The following is a 25,785-nucleotide window of genomic DNA, read 5'->3' as shown; positions in this document are numbered from 1 at the left end:
GCGGGGCACCACAGCACCCTGCACACAGCTGCTACCTGCTGGAAGGGCTAAGGATTCACTGCCAGCACCCCCACGAAGCTCGTTTTTTCGACGTCAGCACTGGTTTTCGACGCCAGCTTTCCCCTCCCTGCTGGTGCTACCTGCGACTGCAAGCCCACGTTGGCGAAGGCATCTCAGAGCACGTCACAAACACGACCACGGCTGGCTGCGCAGCTGTATGTTTCATCCTCCTTGTCTACTGAGATCCGGAGTTGGGGGAATGTGCAATATTTAGCACGGGAGGGGGCTGATCCCAGTGTCAAATACCATAAGTGATAACACAGGCATTCATTGCCGTGTTCACATGCACAGACGTGGCCTGATCCTATCACTTAATTTTGCAGAAGGACAAGTTCCAACAGTTTCTAATCTGTTGAATAAGTTATTTCAGAATTGTCAAGTAGGTTATTTCTCACCTCTTTCTCTGAATCAAAATTACTTGGGTGGGAGAATGAATTATATAGAAAACTGTCTTCCTGTAACTCTGGAAAAAAAAGTTGAGATTTTTACATTTCTCATTGAATTAAATTTTTAGAGATGATTTGTTGCTTAAAATATTTTATTTCAATTGTGTTGCAACACTACATTTTAATGGGGAAATGGCCCATTTTGGTTACATCAAAGCAGAATATATTATGAAACACTGGCCACAGACATTTGTATCTATTACAGTGTGAACTGTCATAATAAATACAGTTGGCACTTTTTATTTTATCAAAATAGCAAAGTGGTATCAAAACAAAATCTAAATGATTTGTTTCAGCTATTCCCAGCTGGAACTATCATTGAAACTGACTCCTTCCAGCAAAATATTTTGGTTTTGACAAAATCATACTTTTTGGAACACATAGCATTTTCTCAAGATGTTTTTGGTGTCTTCCACTATCTCTAATACTGGCCACGGCCTGAACTCTAATTAAAAGTTGATACGGTCAGGTCTAGCTTCATTAGCTTCAGCTTTACAACGCAACTGCTATAATGCAGGCTGGCGATACTGATACTTCCATGAGCAGATGCCCCATGGGATGTGGATCCTCGAGGAACTTCCCCGTAACTTAATACTTGCTGTGGGGATGGTTCACCGCTGGGCAGTTAGCAGGTGGAGTTCACATTGCCCCACAAAGCTGATCACCATCACTGCATTAGAAGGAAAGGAAAGCTCCAAACCTCAACATTTTGGGGGTGAGGACGACAGAAAGCTCGTTTCTTGTTTTCCCCCAGCCTTGTTTCGAACCAAAGCCCTGCTTGCTCTGCACAGGCGTCTGCAATGTCTTGTGCTCTGCTTATCGTGCAGACATCCAGACTGAGCCTTGCACGTGGGTGCAGACGGGTATACACACTTCGCTCCAACAGACACATTCACTGTTTTTACACCCCCAGAAAGCCCTGTTGCACAGAAGCAGGCTGCAGGCAGGTGCCTGCTGGACCCACTCTGTGGGCAGCGGTTTGAAGCCAGGACTCAGGAGGCAGTGCCTAGAGAAGGAAGCGTTGCTGGCCTTGGCGTGCAGGAGCAGCCATGAGCCGTACCGAGGGAAACCTCTGCGACAAGAGCAGAGGGGCTGCTCGCTTCCCACCCCTCAACATCACCTTTAAACACAGGGACGCTGGCAGAAGCCAGAAGCCAGAATTACGTAGCATCCGTGCACCTTACAGGCTACAGATTGCTGCTGGCCACCTTTGCAAGCAGGATTTGTCTCCACGCCCCAGCACGGCTTGGGTGGGCAGCGCCCACGGCCATGGGGCAGAGCCACCTCCGCACTGCTCCAGGGGGCACGGACGCCGTGGGGTGGTTTATGGCTCTCCTGCTCCCTTCGTCGCACAGAAGTGGCCTTTTACCTCCGGCTGTAGCAGCTCTTGGATTTAGACCGAGAGGTCTGCAAGTGCGGCCCCCAGCGCTGGTGACTCACGCAGCGCTCCCGCGTTATAAATCCTGGAGAACTGCTCAACGCCGAGCTGCTCGTGCTGGCGAGGAGAGCGAGGCTGGAGAAGTCCTGGGGAACTGGGGATGTGCTGCTCTATGTCTCGTGCCCACCTGTGCTGTGGTGTCACCAGCTGAAGCCTTTCCTTCCCTCCCAGAGGAGCCAAGCCTCCCACAGCTACCTGCACGCTGCCCCACGGATGCTGCCTCCCGCAAACCCACAGCGATTACAACAGAAGTGTCACACGTGAACGAGGGCAGCTGGGCTCCACAGAGGAGTATCCGAGCGAGGCAGAGGAGTGGGGAAAAAAGGGGAGGAAGAGAAACCTGGAAATGAATGTTTCTCTTGTCTCAGTGTCCCCATGGTGATGTGAAAAGTCATTAAACACCTCCCCAGACTTGCACGGCAGAGTAAACAGGAGCAGTGCTAGGACAAAGGCACTGGCACTTTATCTACTGCCTCTCTTTGGTTCGGAGCAGTGAAGGTTACACGTCCTCACAGCATCCTCCTGTGTTTTTAATATTCTCCTATCAGCAAGATAAAACACTCCTCACCCCTTTCCTTGAGATTTTCTTATTGAAAAAAAAAAAAAAAAAAAAAGGACAGCAAAGCCTTGCTCTTACTGCACGGGGAATTTCAAAGCCAGAGCTGTATTTTTTCTCCTTGTCCCCCCAATGTGAAAAGACCAGTTGCAAAACAAATGGCCTCCCGAGGTGTCCTTGGCCTGCACTCGCTGCAAGAAAACAGCAGAAGAGGAGCGAGGCTCAACAGGAGGAAACTTCCCTGAAAGTGTGCACAGGACTCTTCTACGAGCCGGGGGGGACCGGGCGGGACGAGCAGGCAGGAAAAGGTTCCTCAGGAGAACGCTGCTGCTGGAAATAATGACACTCCTAATCGTGTTTGTTATTGGAAGTGACTAAGAGCAATCGCACGTGAACGTTCCCTGTGCTGCACCCTGTGCAAAACCCTCCTAGCATCTCAGCAGAGAACAAACATTTAGACAAACACGGCATAACACGCCGAGAGGGGCGACAGCCCCACGGGCAGCTGCGATTCCTCAACAGCACGGGCTGGAGGGCTCGAGAGCCAAGTGCAGCAGCACCAACCTCCGCCTCCAGGGACCCGCACGCCTCCTTCTGGGAACAAAAACAGGCATAAGGCTCCTCACAAATCTTTCAGGAAGAATATAGCGCCATTTCTCCCTGAGATACTCCAGAGAAGGCACACACCAGTAAACCCCAATCCATTATGTTCACCCTTACCTTTTTCTTACAATAATCACCTATCCCCTACCACTTAAGCTACTATTTTTTAAGCTACTATTTTACATGGAGATTTTTGCACTATTCCTTATTTTCTCCATTGGTACCAGCAGTAGGACACCTCTGACACCATTCCCGGTAAGCAGACCTTTGAATCATTGCAAAACATTTTTTCATTGCTATACCTTGTGAACCAGGCTAGGCTAGGGCGAGTTGTGAAAGACTTCTTCACGGATGATTGAAAAAGCTGGCATTGCTCATGACTTTTTCGCCTTGAAAGCAGGGTTTAAAAACCATGAAGGTGTAAAAACGTGCAGATTTACCCCCCAAAGTGCAGACGCTGCTGAAAGCACTTCGGCTTTCATTTCTGTCCGCCCTTGAGTATGGAAATGATTGTCCAGCCGGGGTGGCTGGACGGAAAGCAAACTCTAAGGACAGCGAGCAGACTCTGAAGACAGTGAGCAAGCTCTGAGGCCAGCGAGCAAGCTCGAGGCCAGCCTTGCTCAAGATCTGCCACCTGCTCACCCGCTTACCCTGCACTACCTGGGCACAGCTGCTGCAGCCTTCGGGGAACAGCAGAGCCCCACGAGGTGGCTGTTTCAATGAACATCCTCCCCCCCTGCTTGTTTTAATGCTGTTTAAGTCAATTTTTTTTTTTTCAGCAGAGAAATAATTCCATCTCCAAGGATGTACACTGCCTCTGCCTCCAACGCAGCTGTCCCTCAGCTGCCCAGAGAGCTGCCTCCGAGCGGGTTCTGCTTCCCTTCCCTACCAAGGACGACGGAGGTTTAGAAGACGTTGATGGTCCTTGACCAGCAGTATTAAGACACTAAATTACGCTGACACGGCCCATAAATCGCTAAATGAGGGACTCCCAGACAGCGATGTGGCGTGAGCCGAATGCAGGAGGAACGGCTCCGAGGGCTGCCCACCTGCTGGGACGTGCAGCTGACGGATGCGCTGAGCACCGCGTCCAGCACCCTGCCACCCCCTGCCACCACAAACACCCTGCCACAGGGCTCTGCCAGCGCCGCGGGCACGTCCCAGTCATGCAGGACTTGGGAAGCTTTGTTCTGTTTTCACAGTAAGGCTGGCTGTTATTTACATACGTCGGGTAAAGGACAATTCTCCAGGTGGGTATAGACAGAGACAGTCTCCATCTCTAAAAATAGAACGAAAAAGCTGTTCCTAAAGAGGGCTGAAAGCCTTTAATCTCCTTAAGATTGGGCCACCTGCCCACTAGCAGGCAGAAAAGTATTATTTGACTATTTCTATTTTATTTAGATTTATACATAAGAGACCTGAGACAGCACAGGTAACATTTGCCAGAGTGAAAGGGAACGGGAACATGGTCTTCATTTCCACGAGGATGCCATCAGGGGATCTTGCACTGGAAGCTGAAACTGAACCCACCCTGGCTGAAGTCCCAGGGACTGCACTGAAAGCAGTCGAGTTCAAAGCCCAAACAGCTACAATGTGAGCTAGGAAACAAGCTGCTCTACCTGGGAGTTACCCGTGATTCCATAACTTCTGGGGCTGTGTGAATAATAGGCCACTAACTGACCTTTATGAATTCCCTCCTTAATTGATATCAGCAGAGTACGAACTAAATGTTAAGGTGACACGGACAAACAGGCTCTGCTTCTGATAAAAGCACGCTGTGCTCGGAGAATGGCACAAGGGAATCCTCCAAGGAAATCAACTTTTTCTGAAGTTGTTTAAGATAAAGGAAAGCCCAGTATCTTCTCTCTTTTCAGTAAAAGATCAGGGTCTTCTCTCTGGAAGCTGCAACGACGTATCGCAGGGTTTCTGGTAGCCCAGGGTCTCGGGCAGTCAGAGCCGATCAGACGGTGAGGAGCTGTAGGGATGGGATGGTGGTAGGGGAACATGGCTTGATTATTGACACCCAGCACTTCAATAACACTTCACGTAGCGCACAGCACTTCACCCTCTCCTTCTACCTGCTGAGAAATCAAGTGACTTTATAAAGACAGTTGTTTTTAGGGCCTCTAATTTGCTGTCATGGTTAGAGAACACCCTCCAGAGAGAGAAGACATCCTGGTTTATACGACCTGCCTAATCGGCACCTGGTTACCATTTTTAACACAGTCACACCTCCAAGGCCCTGATCGGACTTGAGTTACTTTCTCTTCTATTAAATAAAAAGAGATGCTACAAATAGCTTCCATGATCAGGACTTCACAATTAAAGCAAAGCCATCAGGAAGGGGAAGAGGAGTGTGGAAGGACCCAAAGACGAGGGCAAAGCAACCAAGCTTGCTTCCTGCCTGCCAGGCTTTCAGATGAAGTCTCTGTGCTCATTTTGGGCTGGTAAATAATCCTGGCAGCATAAACGTAAGCACGAGGGAAGAATCCTGCAGGCAATCTCAGCGACAAAGCTGTGCCTCCCCCATCCCACATACATGAAATTGGGATGATGTCCACGGCTTTCCTGTAAGGCATTGTTTCAGTGTTTAGAACGAAGCAGACAGCTTCCCCTTCTTCTCCCCCCCAGCCAAGACTGAAAATGGTGTGGGAAAGATGTCCAGATAGCTGATGGAGTCTGGCATCATTTACTCTGGATATAGAGTGCGTGGAGGACTAAAAATGCAGACTCAACAGTTTCAGAAAAGTACCAACACAGCAAGAAAGGCAGGCGGACAGATTGCTTGGATAGACTCCTTTTCAGTAACAAGATCTATAGCAGCACAGGTTTTCCGTTTGTTGGGTGGTTTTAAGAGGGATGCATTTTTGCTACAGGATTAAATAAAAAGGAATATTTTGCTTTCCCTAATCCTCCATTCCCCTCTATCTGAGAAGGTTTTTGTTAGGCTGTAGGAGAGGAAGAAAGCTTATTTTTATGCTCCAATTTCTGAAAGCAGCTTTCAGTTTGGAAACAGCTGCTAATAACTTGAGGACCTGTGTGGGAAGACGATTTCTGCTGCGGGAGCAGGGAGCTGAGCGGGGTCTCAGACTGCTGGCTCCATTTCACTCTGCCTCGCCTTCACTCTGCAACCTTGAACAAGTCTTCATTTGAACCCACACACTGCTCCACCTGTGAAGCCCCAGTGATGACTGAATTACCTCTTTGCAGTGCTGTTGTACAGAAGGACATACACTGCCACGCTGGAGCAGAGCCGTGCTCTGTAGACCCAGCTACGGCAGCGATGACCCCAAACTTTGGAAATGCCAAGCTTCACGTCCATGGCAAGCATCAGAGGAACTGGTGGTGGACCGGTCTTCCTGCTTCCAGGTGCTACCCTGCATCCCGTGCCAGGTCCCATCACCCACGGAAATTTTATACGCCAGTTTTCAACCTGTGAAATGCACCAAACCCTTTCTGACTAGCTAACGTTGCCATAAGTGCAGAGTTCTGGGAGCTCGGCTCAAGATCCCAGGTGGGCTTTTATTTTTTCCTTTCCTACCCACGTGTTGAAGTGTCCCAGGATTTTACATAGCTGGAACCATCTCTAATATTTGCAGAAAATCCTCAGCTGTAGCACCGACACAGCAGCACCCAGCTCCACTCCCACTATTAAAGCCCCAGTTCTCCCCTCGCCCATTCCAGTTGCACACCACAACATAGTGGGGCACGTAATTAGTGCTGCTTGTTGATGGGGTAGGAGGAAGGAACCAAAGATAAAGACGGCAGTGTAATCGGTTCTGCGTTGGCATGCGTGGCTGGGTATGGAGGGCAGAGCACCTTCCCTGTGTCGCTATCAGGAATGGCTGCAATCGCAGCACTCGCTCTGCCCTTCAAGTACCAGACACCGGAGCGAAATATTTCATCTTTCAAGAGCAGGGACTACACGCGGGATCTCAAACAGAAACTGTCCTTCCTTTTACACATCCCTCATAATAATCTGATTTATCCCAGACAGCTTCTTCCATAGGACATATCTCACGATGACTCTCACATTCTCTTTTGAAGGCAAAAATCATATTGTACCTATTTTGAAACATGCCTTTGATCTAAGGGAAATCATGAGCAATTTGTGTGTGACATTTACTAACTAATGTGCTGAGGGAATATTACTCCTAGAAAAACACTACTTTCTGGTAGTTTCAATACACTGAATAATGCTCTAGCAGGGATGATTCATCTGGAAAAGGTAACTATTTCAGCATGATGAGCAATATTAATAACAAGGCATTATACGCAGTGCCTCTCCACCAGACAGATCCTAAAGCCCACTGCAAACCTTTTAGATATAAAAGGCCACTTCAGGCATTCAGAGAATTGCAGGCACCTGTGAGTAAAACAAGGAGCCCGTTCCTGTTCCAGCCACATCGCACAGCAAAACAGGGAAGGGAAGTGTGATTTGAGGTGAAATACTCGTCGAAGTGGGAGAATGAATAAAACCAATAGCCCAAGCTGAAATCTGACATGGAGTATGGCACTCCTGCAGCCTTAAAAAAAAGCATATTGGATCATCAATCACCCAAAGTGGTCCGTGGAGGGGCTGCCAAGGCAGAGAAGAAGGAGGGCTGGGCAGCGGTTAGCACAAAGGGAATTCCCTGCTGAGGTTGCTGGACACGGCCGGTCCTTGCTGTCCCGGCTCCTTGCAGTCAGCAAGCACCACCCGAGGGGAAAAAGCAGCAGCTTCCCCTTCCACCTGCCTGCAGCCCCCTCCGGGTCCCACTCCTCAGTGCTGACCTGGCCCACCCCGGCTCTGAGACCATGACAGAGCTGCAGAGAACCCGAGTGCAGTTTAAATCTTAACCTCAGGCAGTGGCGATTAAAGTTGCGTGTATAATAGGTACATCCTATAGTGACGTGACTCGAGTTGCGTATAATACATACATTCTATAGTGACACCACTGCTGGCATCTGGCATAGGAGACCTTTCAAGATAGCAACATTTCTAGTACAATACCAAGAAAACAACAATTTTAAAATCTGTTGAACTGGATTTGAGAGAAAACATGACTGCATTTATCTATTGCATAGAGCTACAAATACGGCCACAATCCTTGCCTACAGAAATGACTTCGGCTCTGCTTCAGGGAAGTGCTTAATCTCCCGCTTAGCATTCAGAGAGGCCCTGGTGCACTTCCTCTGGGGCTCGGCTGCACAGCAGAGAACTTCTTCCCCTTTTCTTTCCCCCCCACAAATTTGCAGAGCCAACCCCTGTGCTCCCATGCTTGTAATCCCCGAGTTCAGCGGCTGCCTTTCCATTCATTGGCTGAAGCACCTCGGCGGGGGATTCAGTCCATCCTGGAATAGGACGGTGCAGGCAGCTGGATTCACGCCACGATGACACTTCACAGCCTGCAGTCAGGCACCGACTGCAGTCCTCACCCCTTCCAGGGTGCCCCCTCCAGCCCCTCACATCACCTCCGTGCAGCAATGGTCACAGCTGACACCTCCGTGCTTCCTCAGGGAACACACCTGGACCAGGAGACTCCTCCTACTGTTACGGGGTTGCAAAAGAACGCGGTATTTGTGTTGTGTGCACCACGGCAAGGCATGGTTTAGGTGAGTGACAGCTGCTAGTGCAAGACCTGGGGAGGTGAGTCTGTGCCAGGGCGAGTCGCTGCATCTTCCTTACGCTGTCCAGTGGGGCAACATCTCCTTACCCATGCTGGGAAAAAGTGTATAAAATCTGCAGATCACGGCACTCATCATTCCTTTGGGGACGTATGGCACCAAGCACAATGGGACCTGCACTCAGCTGTGGTTTGCAGCTGCTAACCCGACGCTAATCCCCATAAAAACCCCAGACGCCGCATTCTGCCCATCCGACCCTGATGGAGCAATTCAAAAGCAAGCCCTTGTTCAGGCAAGGCACAGGATGCTTTCAAAAGACTGCGAGGCTGGCTCTGCCCCTCACCCACAAAGTTCTCTCCAATCTTGTTTGCTTTGGTTCTCTAATAGGAACCCTGAGTTTATTTTCCCATTCCTTACCCCCCAAGGAGCTGTTCGCTTTGCATGCTTAGCATTGTTTCCCTTCCATGGGCTGCTGTACCCTCCAAGGAGTTGTTAAGCTGAACGTGTGTTGTAGTTCTACTTTTGTATGTTAATTGATACACTTTTTAATTTTACTTTTGCATATTATTTGAATTTGTTTCATTGTAAATTAGATTCTAAAGAGCCCCTGTAAACAATTGCTGCTTGCCAGCAGATCTCTCAAACAAGCAAAACCTCCTTCAGAGGAAATGCTGATGAAATTCAGCCTTGACTCACTGATGCAATGCAAAAATACCACCTTTAAGAATCAAGAGGGGAGGGGGGAGCCTCCATTAATATAAATGCCTAATTTCCACTGACATTTACAGGGGTTGTGATAGCTTCATGGAAGCAAAATACAACCCAAAGGATTATACTTAAAATATCTATACAACCCCACCTGATGTTTTCCAGTGTGAGAATGGTTATAAAAGGCAGTTTTCTTAATACTAAAAATGAACTCAAGGGAAAGTAGGAAGCGATTCAAAAGGATTGGCTTTCAAAGTTATTTCTTCACGCTGGTTCATAATAGGAATGCTTAAATACACAGGATTAATTACTCTGTCCAAACAAGTATCTTACATTATTGCCTGCCAACCTTCATTTTTCCAAATATGCAAAGCTTGGAAGTTGTAAAACTCAATACGGGATCGGCTGAAATTCAGACTCTACACTTGACTAATTGTAACCTCAACAAAAGAGGTAGAATTTACTGCTTCAAGAGCTGCGGCTGCTACAAAATAGTCTGGGACTAAAGCAGATCCGGCGGGGCTGTGGTAGGGAGCAGGCTGTGTGCCAAACGGGAACCACAGCCAGCCTTGGGAGGCAGGCTCAGGCCTCAACCCCCCAACTCACCTCTGCTGCCACCTCCTCTGAAACCCCAATGCACGCTTGGTGTTTGATACAGGCACCGGTGGTAGTGAGCCACATTCTGGGGGACAGATTAATTTAATCACAATAAGGGAACGGCAGTGAAAATTGCTGAAAAAAGCCCAAGAGGCAAGACTTCCAATTTGTCTGTCCTTCCTCTCAGACTTGCACCAATATCAAACATGTGAGAGGAGGAACCTTCCCTCGACACGCATCCTCACCGCCTTACTGGACACCATGCCCTCTGCAGGGAGCAGGGGCAGTGAGGGGCTACCCCAGGCACTGATTTGCTCCAAAAAGCACTAAACTAAAGACAGAAAAACACACCTTTGTGATTAACAGTTATTGTCCTTTCCACTGTAACTTTCTCTTACGTTGCTGCGTTTGAGATCTCATGGAGAAAAGACTGGGAAAATCTGTCTTCAGCGCTGGTGCTCATTTCCTGGCTTTAATTTTATTTGAAAGTGAGGCAGAGATCAAAGTAGGCAAGGCTTGAGCATGACTTTAAGCCAGAAAGTTTTTAAAACTACGAAACGAGAACTTGTCTGGGTACCAACATGTTTTATCAGCTCAGGATCCAAAGCCCTCCGTGAAACCAGCTGAACTGCAGCACCTGTTTTAGTCTAGCTTAAGATGTACTGCTATGTAGTCCGGTGCTTTGACTCCCGGTAAGACAAATGCTGGAAAGAAACTCTTAAAATACTCTGCACATGTACGAGATGTACCAAGTTCAAGAAAAACACTGTTGGCTGAGCAATTATTGAACTCAATTTGTGTCTGAATGGAGATTTTCCAATAAAACAGCGGGTTTGGCTTAGCTCTCTACAGCGAGCCACAGTAAATCTGAGCCCTGGAGCAGCTCCGTGGTGGCAGGTCAGGCTGGGCATCAGGCTGGGAGCGAAGAACCTGGGTCCTCCTGGTGCTCATCCATGGGCTACATCATTTGCAGATGCAATTAGACTTTACTCCATGACAGCTTGCTGGCAGCCAGCTAAGCCCCATAAATCTGCCCTAAGCCTCTAGCGCCAAGTACCATTTTCAGGTCTCGTTCTCTGAGATGGAAGAGTAATTTGAACGCTTTCCAGCACCCAACTCATTAAGAGATAACTGGCTTTTCCTTGGTCATTTTCTTGATCTTTTTTTTTTTTCCTTTACTCCATTTGTAAAAATATTTTCTCTGGGCAGACTCAGGTTTGCAATGCCTCAAAAGTAGCTGCAAAGGATGAAGATCGCACACGGCAGGACTATTTCTCTGTATAAATACTGGATTTTCATGGTAAAAACATTCTCTGGGATCCAGCACGTTGGCTAGAGCCGAAAGCAGAAAAAGGGATGGCAAAGCCAACAGGACTGAAACTCTTCTAGAGCCATGCTTTACCAGCCAAACTTCCTTCCCCTCAGAGGCAGCTGCTCCAATAGATTCTTTGCTTTGCTTTTCACCTCCAAGATCAATAGGCAAGCATTAACTAGGTCACAAATGAGATATCTGGAAAAGAAAAGTGCTTTCTAAGGAATATTTTCTCCTCAGCAAATAATTAGCAATTTCTTTGCCAGAGAACCTGAAGAGAACAAGCAGCAGTGCTGCAGGTTGATCTGTCACTTTGACTGGGTAAGGGATGGAAAACTGGCTTCGTTTTTTCTCTTTATTCCATTTAAGTGACAATTGGAGACAAATCTCAAATAATTCTTTTCATCCCGATGAACTTCGTATCAGACACTTCCTCTTCCACAGACTTGCGACAACAACAGAAGAGTTCCTCTGAAGTCTCCAGACAAGGTTTGTTGCCAGGATCAGTCGGCTGTCCCGAGCACATGATCTTTTTCACACTCCTCTTCAGCTTTTATTACCCACAACAGACAGACGACTGGACTTGCTCCAGGTGTTCATACAGAAACAGGGCAAGAACCTTCCATCAGGCTGAGGAGCTGCACATGTGGAAGGATAATGCGGTTTCTCTCCCTAGATTAGGGCATTCAACACTGCTTTTTCCGTTTGTTCATAAAGCAGATAACCTGAAGCAGCTTGTGCAACGTGATGAACACTACCACATTCCATACCCATGCTCATTTGTGTGACCAAACGCCACAAATCCATTTTTCCCCATGAACGCCTTAAACAAGCCACCAGCTCCATTAATTTCTCAGACGTCTCCAGCCGCGATGAAGTAACGCACTCTTTTCTCTTCTGCCCTACCACATATATGACATGGCCCAACACAGCACAGGTCCCAGACACCAGAGGTTAACCCCGAAGCCCACCCATCTCATGACGGATCTGAACATGCTGCTGCTTGCTGCAATCTCACCTCCATCTCCCAACCGTGCCGCGTCGCAGGCTACTTCAGTCTGGGTCGGGCAGTAAGTAGAAGCCCTTCCATTAATTTTGAATGATGCATTTCTATCTCCAGCTATGAATAAAACAGATCAATGACACAGGCATGTTTTATTGGGCCTCCTGCGCAATGAATTGGTAGTGAGACAGCCAGGGAGATGGAGTCAACATGCAGATGAGATTTGTAAGTGAGGACATATTGATTATTTCCATCTCAGTTCAGGCAGTAATTCCACACGACGCCTCTTCCCCTGTTTCAGCTCATTATTTATGCCATAAAAACACTATCTCAATGATAATAACAGGCTTCATTTACAAGCCAGAGCATAAAGCATCGATGCTTAAGATTTCAGGAAGTGGGTTAAAGGAAGTGAGAGAGATTTAACAAGTCCTGAAGATGCACAAAACTGCTGAGGCTGATCTTGTGGCTTTTTATGCCCTCAGAAAGGAAGATTGAGAGCAGGTGTTAGATTACCAGGCTTTTTATTAATAACTCAAGGCTTGTATGAGAGTTGATTGATAGCACAGTCAGCACTTTCCCAGTGAATAAGCTCTCCTCACTTCGTGCCATCAGTACCGTCTCTGCTCAGGCAGGCTCCTGATCTCTCAGAGTTGGAGGATGGATCCAGTGCCAAGAGGAAGCTCCCCAGGAGATTCTTCACTGGAGAAGATCCCATGTGATCTGTGCAACAGCTGGGGCGTACAGCTGAGCTTTATCCCTAGAGTTTTCCATCCGTTAGAAGCACCACCAGTGAGCCACTAAACAGACCACCAGGGACAGATTCCTCGGGTCCCAGAAAGCAGAGGCAATGTTCCATCTCTGGGGCTTCTGCACGTGGAAGCTGTGCTCACTAGTTTCACCTGTTCTTCCTTTTCTCACCCCACCACACCTCAGCACCACATTACCTTCCAAAGGTCCACAAAACGCAGGCTCTCCTAGAATAATTAACTTATTTTGCTGCTTAATTTTACAGGCTGTCAAGATCCTTGCGCCTGTGCAGCAAAGAGAACACTCACCTTTTAGTTTTCATATGTCATTTTCAAAAGATCTGAATCTACTGCAGGTAAAATTATTAAGTCCTCCAAAATCCCTGTCACCTTAGGAGACCGTGTAACCTGCAGCAAGTGCCCTCACTGATGGTGTATGATCTCCTTGGAAAGTTCTGGCTCTTAAATACTTACCCATATCATACACCTACAGTGATATCCAGCCCCGCAACCACAGACATCCAGAATGACAACACACTGGAAATACCAGAAAACAGGTCAAGAAAAAAATACTCAGTTCTTAAATAGAACTAAATGTGAGCTGCTGAAGTGTTTATGCTGAGCATTGTGTTCTGCCTCCTCGATATCCTTTTCTTCTAATATGGAAGCCAAGATCTTTGGGGGAGGATTGTCATTTTCTCTTTGTGAATCAGTACAGCAGTGAGCATAGAAAAGGAATTACTCTCTTCCTGTTGTGAGATAACCTTACACAAAGTGACCAGAATGACTTATCCAGCAAGTCTCATCCTCCAGACCATCTCCACCAGGGTGGGTCCATAATAATACCTGTGCCTTAGCCTACATAAGAGAACATCATTCCATACTCCCACACACAAAGAAAAAACATTTGGGGAGATAAAGGTATTTATTGCAATAGTTTTAACAGGTCTGTCCTTTGCAGCTGTGTTAAAATAGCACCAGCACCAACCCCAGCTGCTTCCCAAAGAGCTGAAGGGCAGCTGTGGTTAACAGCCTGGAGGAAAAGTCGCATGCTTTCAGCTCTCCCCTTTAATTGCTAGGAAATGGTCCCTGATCATTACTACATGTCCGATACGTCTATGTTTAAATCTCTGTAGAGCTATCATGTGCAGAAAGAGAACAGAGCTGGGTACCCAGCCAGACAGCCCAAAAGCCTTTGTTAAGCTGTAGTTAAGGTTGCGCATATGTCAGATAAGTCAAGAGAAACAGCAGAAAATCCTCTTAGGGCAGCACGAAATTGTTCACTAAAGCAAGATCTATTAAAACACAGAAAGAGAGTTAAGATGTCCTAAACAGTCCTCAACCACTGCCATTTCCACACCCAGACAAACACTTTATCAGTGCTGCGGTGCAGTGCAGAAGTAAGTTCTGGTGCTTTGTAGAGCATGGGGGCCTCTGTTTCCATCTCTGCTGCTTCAGTTACAAGCCTTTAAGTGCTTAATGAACCCAGGCAAGAGTAACAGGGCTAAAATATTTATAGATACAGGTCTGAGTAAGCTGAATGCACATGAGCAATGAGAACAATACTAGAAGACATTATTTGCAGAAAGTCACTGCCCGAGTCCCTCCATCCTCCAAGACAAAGCAGAACATCCAGCAGCATCAGCACATTACCGGGCAGCGTGTGGATGCATTCGAATCCCTAGTGGGTTTATCCTTCTGATATGACTACGAAGTCTTCTTCCACGAGACATTACTGGATGCCCTTTTAACCTAGTTGTTTCTGATGAAGAGAGCCAAAGGAGTCTGATGCTCCAGGAGGCCCCAGCTGGCCTTGCACAGGACTCCACGACGCAAGATTCTGCTCCAACATCCTTGAAAGAAACTTTACCAGCCCCAGTAGTTCCATCGCTGCCTAGGGAGCTACAGCAGGGAGAGACATTTCTTTAAAATATTTAGAGCAATGCGGGAGAAAAACATCCCCTAACATATGCTGCTGATTTGCTCAAGGCAAACTGTCCAGCAGCAGAGGCCAGGCACAGCTGAAGTGACAGGGATGAATTTGACACTGTGTTCAGGCATGAGTGACAACCCTTGTAACGAAGCAGAGAAAAAAAACTGTTCCAAAACTCATGTAGGAACCAGAGACAGGTCCGATCTCACAGGCATTCAAGAGGTAAATCCTACATTTCCCTACAGTCAGGATAATAGGTAGCAATGTCTTGTAGTTTCTGCAGGGCTCGATCGAGAGCAAAGTCAGTACACGCAGGTGGGCTTGTTTTAAACCTTCGTGAAGATAAGGAATGAGGAAGGGAACCAAGAATTGCCAGGTTTTACTGCGTCTCTGCTAGTCACCCAGGGACACAACCTGGCCTCTGCTGAGCCCCCAGTTAATAGGAACCAAAGTCTCAGAGCATCCTCACCCCTCCTGGGTCTCTGAAACATCCCAGGTCAGCAAGGCTCTTCGTGACAAGTCACCAAACACAGTGCAAGGCAGGCTGTTACAGTTATTCACCTTCTGTGAATATTTAAGTATGGAACCTGTGCGCGTGTTATTACGGCCCGTCAGCGGGAAAGCTGCCAGCCACAAAGGCCAAGCACGACTCCGAGCCGAATTGTTAGAGGAAGAGCAAGAGAAAGGAACAGCTCCCTGTCAGCTTCCCCACTTACTGCAGGCTTATGCAAATCGCCCAAATAAATGCCAGCAGCATTGACCCCAGCCGCAGAATAAATCCATCCTGTACGGGAGGAGGGGGAAGGTGAGGGAGGGATCTGGCCTAGGAAGGTGTGCAATTTATGGAGAAGAAAAAGCATAGCATACTCTGAGAATCCTTCTTCCCTCCACGCCGAGCTTTTCTGATTCATTAAAGCTCCCAATCTGCAACATGTTTAACTCCTGTGAACTCCTCTGCAGGCAGGAGTGGAGGGAAGACATCTCTGGGGAGCGGCGCCGAGTCAGCAGAAAGGAGAAAGCTTTTACAGCTCCACCAGCTGATACTTCCCTCTCCAAGGGAGCGGGGCCAGGAGAGATGAGACTTGCAGAAAGGAAGCAGTAAATAAGAATTGCAATTTCTTATTTGCACAGCTCGAATTCAAGTTACTGGTAAACACTCACAAGCCCCTAACTGCTTGCAAAGTCCTCAGCACTGCAAGGATGCAGGACGGGGCTCAGCTTTAGGACCAGCTGCCAGCTCAGGCACTGTCCAAGGCCCTGGTGAAGTTATTTCATGGCAGCACAGCACGAATGAGAAAGTCAGCACCATGAAGTACTCACGAAAGGCAGCTTCTGTCCCTCCAGGGCAGAAAAAGGCTCCGGGGGCGCAGGGGGGGAAAACTGCAGTTGTGATTTCCATGGGGTTTATGACGTCTTTGGTAACTTCCAGTGGCTGCCAAGGTGCAACGTCGTCAGTAATTACTGGAGCCTGCCTTTTTGATTAGGCTATATTTAACAGTTCATCAAGGACATGCAGGTCTTGGGATGGGGATTTGTGTGCTGCAGTATACAGCTGATGATGATTAATGCACAGCTCCTGAACACATGAACAATACAAGGGCAAGAAAGGGATCGGTTTTGGCTTCCTCTGCTCCATAGCACGGGAGTTGTCTCCTGTTTTAGGAAACAGCTCCCTTCTTATCCTAGTAAACACTTCTGTTTGGAAGTCCTTGCAGCCTCTTCCTATCTCCACCCTTCCTTTTGGAAATACGTGAACCAGTTTTATGCAGCACTACAGCAATGGCATTATTGTGGCTCTCTGCTGACCTCAGATCTCAGCCCAGTCACCGAATTCACGTTAAGCATCCCATCTGGGAAGCAGGTAGCCAAACCCACGGTGCCCTGCAATTTGTAAAGGGACTGCACGGAGTGACAGCTAGCACATTTGTGTAGCCCGCTTTGTTGTTACCCACTGGCACATTCAGCCTCAATTAGCCAAGCACAAGTCAGCACATTAGCTGCAACAGTGCTTCTTTTATGGCGGTGCTCATGCCTGCACTCACAGCGCAACGCCGCAAACTTCTGGGGGCAAATTTATCCTGCAGCAGCCCTGCCAGATCCAGGCAATTTGGGCCTGCTCTAATTAACCCGTGTGCAATCATCATTTCCACACCATCTAGAAGAAGAGGCAGAGGTCACTCTGCACTGGGCATTGCTTCCCTGCATTTTAAGCAAGAGGATTAACTTGTTCACTGCTGCTTTAAAGCACTGTGCAAAGAGAAGTGCACGGAGAGTATTCTGCACCCAACCCACTGACCGGGGGCACACCGAAACCTGTGCACACAGGCTGCTTCCCCCTGTGGCTGGGGGTGTGGGGGGGGCTGTTTTTTCTTAAAAAAAGGAATTATAATTCCTAGTCCACATCCTCCTTGAGCAGAAGTCTCCAAGGTCTGAGATTCAGACATGCAGAAGGCTTGAGCTCATGTGCAGCTACTCAGAGAGCTTTGGTAGCCAGCAGATGCTTACTCGCAGTGCTCAGGCTCTCCTCCCTCACTCACCAATTTATCTTTATTACATTAAATACTCCTATCTGCAAACCGCCTGGCCCTTATCACGGCAGAAGGGAGCCTCAGATCTGCTGCCTGCCAGGCTCCGCACGCCGCCGCTCCTGGAAGCGCAACAAACTTTTCTTCCCCTTATTTCTATGCAGAGGTGGCACGGGGGCTTCTGCTCAGAATGACAAAAGCCGTCCACAAATCACCTGGGAATCTTCTACACTCAATTTGCTCCAGCTCTGCCGGGCAAACAAGAGACAGGAGGCACATATACATTACTACTGATTAGTCCGTGTCTCCAGTATCAGCAGCCACGCACACAGGCTGACCGTAACTTTAAATATTGATAACCAAACTCATATATCATAGGCCTGGGAGAGTGACAGTTTCAGTGCATAACAGCACAGGCTTTCTACAATAATCAAACACTCAATAATTCATGAAAATATATCCCCCCAAATCAAATTGGAAGCTATTTTGTGTAATATATTATTTAAAATTCAATATTATAATGCACACAACTTCTGCTCGTACCACAGAGGACCATTTCAAAATGTGATTATGTGCGGACTCTATTTAAAAGTGACAATTTTGCTTTTCATTTGTTTAACAGCTTAAATGGAAGAGCTCAACTGGAACTAAGTCATCTGACAATGAAACCAAAGCCGACATAAGCAACTTTGCAAACTTCATGACAAGTCAAAAAAAGGCATGAATCTCCCTCACTGCTAACACAGATGAATTCCCCACTCCGATGCTCACCTTCACAGTTTCTTCTGCGCTAAGTGAAAGGAAAGGTGCTGCAAACCTGTGACAAACATTTTCAGTTCCCCCAGTCTGTCACCCTGCTCCAACTGAATAAGGAAAAAAACCTTTACTTTCATTCCAGGGACCCTTGCACAGAAAAACAACTTTGACTTTGCATCCCTGTTTATTCCTGTTGGAAAACCCATTTGTGTAAGGGAAGGCTGCCTGGTGTGAAGTGCCAAGAGAAGAGGGTTTTGCCCTTGTAAACAGAATGCGCTGGAGCATAAAATACAATCAAGATTCGTGACAAAATCCAGCCCGGGCAGACGTCATTCCTCAGCGGCGGCGGGGCGAAGTGGCACAGTGTGATTGAGGGCACCGAGCTCGCAAAGTGACGGCGGGGGAGGCTCGCAGCAAGCAGCCTGGGCAGCCGTGGCTGCAGTTCCCTGGCTTCAAGTGCAGGGACAGGCCCTGAAGGAGAAAACTACTTGGTGAGGAGGAAAATCTCAGTCTGTTCATGAGCTGTTCGCGAGTAGAGCTGCAAGAGTTTGGTGTCAGGCAGTCGCCAGCTCTTCAGTCAGTGCTAACACCAATCTTGCTTCTTGGCCATCTACTGCAAATTAGATATATTTTTTCTCCAAAACAGTGGTTTCTAAGAAAAGTAAAATCAAGGGAACAAACACTCAGCTCCCTCAAGCTATCATCCTATAGGCAAAAGATGCTGCTTTGAATTTTCTCTTCCTATCTGTTGCCTTTTACTACCTACTTTCTACTCCCTTGGCCACCTTGATATTACCCTTTTACCTGTTTTTGTTTTTCTCCCCTTTCTCTGCTGTTCCAAATCAGAACAAATCAGGGCTGTGAGCCCTGCTGCCTCCTTTCCAGAGGCTCAGGAGGGGATCTGTGCAGGGTTGTACCCCGTGGGTGAGGCAAGACAAGCAAACATGGCAAGGTCCCCCCACAGCTCAAGAGCCCGTGCTTGGGAAGCAGGTGCCTGGGAGCCTGGAAGTTGCTGTTCCAGATGGCACAGGTATGGCTCAGGTTCTGCTACCACCCCTCGTTTTCAAAATGCCCTAAATTAATCTCTATCAGTGTCAACTGACGGCACTGCTTTCACATACAGCACAGTAAGACTTGCTCAAACTGGTGTCCTAGGACCAGCCCTACCAGGTACTACAGAAGTATGAAGTGTTTGCACCAAGAATGTTTATTTCTGCCTCCCTCTAGTTGTCTCCTGTACTCCATGTGTCCTTAGAAATGAAGAATTTAAAATGTTTTGCTTGGCCTTTTGTGTCTGTTCACTCCTGCCCTCAGAGGTTTTCAGCCTTGTATCACAGACGCCTGGTGCTTTGCCACAGACAGACGCTGGCATCCTGTTAAAATGCCCAGTAGCAACTGAAGAAGTCAAAGGGATCATAGCACTCAGCTAAAGGACTATTTTCAGAGCAATTAAAGACACTTAATATGTTAAACTGAAAGACTAAGAGGTGACGCAGAAGCACAATAGAAAAATACTAGGTATGAAAGAACATATTTGGCAGAGAAAGGCAAAACAGAAATAGTGGCTTGAAGTTAAAACCTCAAATTCCAACAAAAACGTCAGTTTTCAAGGTGTGAGTCACCACCTCTTTCAGAAAAGTGCTGCTCAGTACTCTGATCTCCCTGTGGATGGCTTGACAGCAGTGGTGGCTTAGTATGTGGGAAGAAGTGGAGAGGAAATATCAGGAAAGCACTCCCATGAAATGATATCGCAAGGCTGACTCATATTTTAGAGGTTAAAATGGTTCACATGCAGGCTGAGTGACTTTCACCACTGAACCTCCAGACTCCGACCAACAGCTGCTCCTGGGTTTGCCATACAAACCACCGGCTGAGCTGCCCGTCACCACACTTCAAACAGCCTTAAGCGGGCCAGCAAAGCCACAGCTCCAGTGCAGTGGCCACAACCTGGTTTCATGCAACACGACTTTGCAGCAGCTTGAATGGCATTAGGAATAGGAGATGGGTGCTTTATCCTCTTCTGTAGAACTCCTAAGACATAGGAAATGGCAATAGATAATTATGAAAAGGAATAGAGGATCTTGGTCTTTATAGTAAAATTCGTACACTATGGATATAAAGAAAGGGCTGCGGACATGGCAGCAGGCTTGCACATCTCCTGTGCCCAAGTTGAAGAGACTTGGGGGAGAGCTGCTCTGGGTACCAAGGCCAGCCCAGATGATACAACCAGCGTGGGTGAGGGACGAGCCCTGTCCCCGAAGGGCTGACCACAGCTCGAGCCCAAAACCTGAAACAGGCTCCCTTTGGAAAAAAGTGGAACTGGAACGAAGCACTCCGCAGCAAAGTCATCGCTTGGGGTGTTGAAATTCTGCAGTGTGATGTGGCACTTTGGTACACATGCAGACATTCAGGCATGGCTGCATCTCACTTTTAAATGTCTATCAAGAGTTGTATATTAAACAGAAGAAGGATTTTTCCAGGAACTAACACAGTTGGCAGCCTTTTGTCTGTATTTTTTAGAGTAATTTATGAAAGAAGAAGAGTAGCAGAGTCGATTTACAAAAGGCTGCAGTCTGGACTTTGATAGATGAACAGATATACTAACAAAACCTCTCACTTTTCACTGAATACTCCATCTTCTTATCTGTTAATCCTGGTGAGGAAAGAATGAGGAAGGCAGGCAGCTGAGCAGCTCAAAGAGCTAGGTAATGTTTAAACCAGTGAACAACCAACCAAAAGATCAACCTTCTTGCTTTTTCCAGACCCAACCAGATAATCAGCTAAGCGTTTCCTCTTGCATTTTGTCTCCCTTCTGGGAGGGGATGAGCAAGATGACAGTGATTTCAAACTACAACCTGTTGTAAAAATGTCCTTTGTAATTAGTTGAGGCACAGCCTGGTAGCTGTGAAGGAGTATCCCCCCCTCCTACAGTCTAGGACACCGTACCGGGGCCTAATAACAGTGCCGGGGTGATATCAAGGAGATGACAGCAAACAGCAGCACTTTTCCCAGCTGGCTACGCAGCCCTGCTCTCAGGCAGCTTTGTGGGCTTGCTTCTGAGGATGTTACTCAAGCTCCATCTGTGTTAATGAAAGCAGCTCAGCCATTAGCATACTGTAATCTAGAACTTAAAGCAACGGAATTAAGGAAAAAAATCCTTTGCATTTCCAGAAATATACTGAGGAAGGCTAGGCACTTCCACTGAAAATTTTGTGGAGCGATTCAAGTGCAGGCTGGGATTTCTAGGATGGGCTGCCAGCTATTGGGATGCCCTTTCAGTGCTACGTATTCATATGCTAGTCCAGAAATGGTGCCCACAGTCCCAGCTCCATCAGCAGTTCTCATCTTTCCGCATCCTCAGCGGAGCTGCTGTCCCCTGCACATCCAGATATCCTCACGCTCATCTCTCATGCAATATTTTGAAGACAGTTCTCATTTTTCTTCTAAATTTAAAATGAAAAGTAACTTCCAAACCTCAGCATTTTTACAGTGAATTTCTTGATTTGTGACAAGTGCTATACGAAGATGCAAGTATTTTGTGCTTCATCTGTTCACGTCCCTCAAGTACAGCCCTCCTCTCCAAACCTGAAATTTCTAACCCATTAGTCTTTAAAGCAGGAAAAACTGTGGAGACTTGAAGAGAAACAGAAACCAAATGAAAAAGAATAATTACTCTCTCCTGACTTCATCGAGGCTTACTGCAGGATCTGCTGCAATTCCTCACAAGCACGATGAGCACCAACGTGCACATAACAAGCACAACAGAAATATGCATTTAATTGGAGAAAGAATCTCCTTGGAAAGACGGGCCTCATGTGTTTCTGTAACAACACTGCAGGCATTTCTTTGCACAGGAAATCCATTATATCACCACACAGAAGAAACTCATGCAAGAGTGGGTGAAAGCAAATGTAAGCAAAAAAACGCTCCTTGAGCAAAACCTGCAATACAAGTGAAAAGCATGAAAGATGGCAGCGACTCTGCCCCCTAAGCTCGGATCTGCAGTTCCCATCTTTTCCTTTCCCTTAAGCCCCAGCTCCTGGAGCCATATGATGACATGAGAGCCACCTCGAATCGAACTTCATAATCTCAGTGAGGAAAAAAAAGCTCAAAGAAAGCAGTCATTAATGTTATAAACTTAATTTTTTTCAATCCTTTAAGATTTTTTGAGCCTGCCCTAAATAAATATTGCCTCCCTCCTGCTCTGAATGGTAGAGGTGAGTGAATGTCCAGAGCTGCTGTGCCACTGCACGATAGCATCCAGACAGTCCGTGCTCCTTCCCCAAATCCTACCTGAGCTCTAGGATCTGCAGCCCAGCTTTCCCTCTTCCTTGCTCTGCACTGCATCATTACACGAAGCTCCCTGCATTCCCTCCCCCGTCTCTGCACAACTCCTCTGCACTGCAGCAGTACCAGAAACCCATTTTTTCCAGCTCGTTTTCCCCATTCTCTCCCACGCTGCAGCACTGCAGCCTGCACTGCTCTGCCACCCAGCCCTGCACTGCAGCAGCTCACTGCCTTCCCTGGTCTCTCAGATCCCTGCTCATGGGTTCTGGTTTGGCACTGCAGCATTGCAGAAAGCCTTAGGCTCCGCCACCTCCCTCCAGTGCTCTGTGGCACAGCCCAGCCCTGGAGCATCAAACCCGCCCTGCTGCTTTCTTCCCTGCTCTGCTCTTTCCATTCAATGCCAGGCTGCAATGTTGATGAAGCATCCACAGGCTTTTGTGACTTTTACACTCCTCCGTTCCTACCTGTGGTATTGCAAGGATTCCCCTCGCGCCCCAATACACCCCTCAGCCTCAGTCAGATCCCGCTTTGCAGTCCCACAAGATTCACCCCTCCCTCCACCTCCACTTCCCAAGCACAGTTTTATATTCTCTCTGCTTGTGCAGAAGTCAGCAGTCACTGCCCAGGGACAATGTTGGAGTACACCTGGCAAGTACAGATTGTTTAAGAGTCATCCTGGATTTACTAAAAGGAGGTCATGCCTAACAAACTTGATTAATTTCTTTGAGGTGGTGACAATGACAAGGGACAGGGTCGAGAAGTAAAGCATAATTTAGTTGGACTTCAAGAGCCTTTTGATACAGTACCACATGAAAGGCTAATTTATAAGGTTAATATATATGCTGTTGATAGCAAAATACTCAGACAAGTAAACATCTTTTTTTAATTACCCTGCCACAAAACAACTAGGAGGCAAGGGAAACCAGTGGCTGGTCACGGGAAGGGGAAAAGGAAATTATCACAGGAATTTCAGACATTTGTGCACCCCTGTCCCGCAGGCACTATTCTAGTACTTTCTAAGCAGCTGTACACAATTCACGATGGAAACTACTTGTTTTGGTGGCCAAACAAGACACAGCTACAGAAAGGTCAAAGTTATATAAGTTACATAAGTTATATAAGTACAATAAGTGTGCCTCTAAAGAACACGTAGCATAATGCAACAATTTATAGCTGCATGGTGCTTAAAAGAAGGCACCATGTGAGATGAACTGGTGGTGTTACAAGCATGTAAGGCTAGACAGATATTCAGAGGACATTAAACAGAAAGACAAGAAGGAATGCAAAGCAAGATTGAAAAGTCTGAACATAGCCTTAGGCCTACCAAGGCAAGCATACCTTTTTGGTCACTGTGCAGGAGACAGGTCGCTGCTACCATCAGCTGTCTTGCTCCAGGTGGTATCAGAGGTCAGTGATGGAAACAACAGAGCAGGTTCCAGGCCTTCACATGCAGTCCATGCCCTTGTTGGACATTAAAAATTCACCTGGCAGAATAAAATTACCCATCAGATTTAGAAACTACCAAGGCACTTCTTGGTTTTGACATGGCTTGACTACTACAAGAGGTGCAAACGGTTGCAAAACCTCTGGAAGATCCATGCAGCCCTGCACCACTTCCCAGCTTCCTCACAAATTCGGGACTGCAACCTGACCACTGCTCTCTACTGCCAAGCAGCTCAGTGTTTCTCTTTTTCCACAGGAAAAAAAAAAAAAAAAAGCACATCTGTTTTCAGTAAATGCTGTAAATTAGTTAATGTTTGTAAAGTGCTCTGATCATGTGAAGTGCTATATAATTACTACATATTATCAATATAATTTGGCTAGATTGTGCCTCAGCCGCCTCCTCTCTTCATTACAGTTTTGAGAGAGTTTTCTCAAACATCAGCTCTTTGGGGCAGGGACTTTGCATGCCATCCATCTCAAAACAATCTTGACCTTTCTTGAAGAGCCCCAAGAAATAATTAATAAGCCACAGCACTGAAGTACATCGCTGGAGTCACACACCCAACTGCACTTCTGCTGGAAGCAGACTGCCAGATGCCTCCAAGGGAGGAGGCCCTACTCTTTGAAGTTATCACCACCCCAAGGAAGTGTTTGGGGTCCACAAGTCAATAACCCATAGGAAGCACAGACAATAGTAAAAGTATCCCAAGTGCTAGGAAGGGCAGCAGCCTCTGCTAGACCTGGGCTTTGTACTGAGATGGAAAGTCCCTGATGTAGCTGAACTGTTGCAGACGTCTCCCCAATCCCTGCTCATCTCCACATATCCATTAGAGCTCCATAAAGAGCAAGGCATGTATCTAGATATGTGAATGTGTCACGGAGTACCAGGACTCCAAGCTGTAACAACACAGGTACAATTTAAGATTGGTCAGAACGAAGCTTTAGTGACCATAGTGAGAGCACACCAAGGCACCAACCCCTTCACCCAGGGGTTGCAGACCCCCCTTACAAACTGTTTTGGGAAGAGACAAGGAAAATCACTCCTCAACAAAGCCAGGCGTGTGCTCTTGGGACAAACTCACTCCGGGCCAAGCCTCCTGTGCTAACTAAGGCCAGGACTGCTCAGGCACCCAACACCTGCGCTGCCTCGGCCCGGCTGCTGGCTCTTGGTCATAAAGGGGTGCTGCTTTTGTCAGGGTGAGCTTCTTAATCAGCCCTCCCAGATCTAAGCTATTAATGATTTTTTTCCACCACAAACTGTTTTTTCCAGGTAGCCTGCTCCTTCCTGTCTGCTTCTAGGGAATCCCGGATTTTTTCAGGCTTGAGAAGCAAGAGCTGTATGAAATTCCTCTCAGCTCCAGACTAAAACCTTATTAAAAAAAGCCTGTAGTGGAAACGAAACAAGCGTAAAAACACCCTGCTTAACTCTCTTTAAAAAGATACACACAAGGCACAGAGAGAATCACAGAATTGTAGGGGTTGGAAGGGACCCCAAGAGATCATCGGGTCCAACCCCCGATGAAGAACTTCAAGAAAACCTTAAAATTCACCCTTCAGAGAGAAGAACACCCTAAATACTTAAAATTCACACATAAAGTAACAAAAACAGACCGACAAAGCCCGAACCCAACCGCTCCCTACCTGCGCGGCCCCATGGCCTCGGCCCGGCCCGGCCGCGTTGAGGGGCGGAGGAGCCGCGGCCGGGCGGGGCCAGGCCGGGGCCTTCAGAAAATAGTGGGCTTAAACGTTTTCCCTGGTTTTC

At 47.3% G+C, this 25,785-nt stretch overlaps 1 long non-coding RNA gene across 2 annotated transcripts; it reads right to left on the bottom strand.

Annotated features, from left to right (window-relative positions):
• Positions 1-778: 778 nt before the first annotated feature.
• LOC121057538 lies at positions 779-24,286 on the bottom strand. Of its 2 annotated transcripts, none has more exons than XR_005813828.1 (3): positions 24,165-24,285; positions 23,919-24,064; positions 779-5,184 (listed from the first exon to the last, which is right to left on the bottom strand). It is a non-coding gene; the product is annotated as an uncharacterized LOC121057538 (long non-coding RNA). The 2 variants fall into 2 exon arrangements; XR_005813829.1 differs by lacking the exon at positions 779-5,184 and adding an exon at positions 9,455-12,447 and having other exon boundaries at positions 24,165-24,286.
• Between the last annotated feature and the right edge of the window lie 1,499 nt (positions 24,287-25,785).

Source organism: Cygnus olor, chromosome 19 (genome assembly GCF_009769625.2).
Source record: "Cygnus olor isolate bCygOlo1 chromosome 19, bCygOlo1.pri.v2, whole genome shotgun sequence".
NCBI classification, from domain to species: domain Eukaryota; kingdom Metazoa; phylum Chordata; class Aves; order Anseriformes; family Anatidae; genus Cygnus; species Cygnus olor.
The sequence above is the reverse complement of the archived record's forward strand: the minus strand, read 5'-3'. Positions and strand labels throughout refer to the sequence as shown.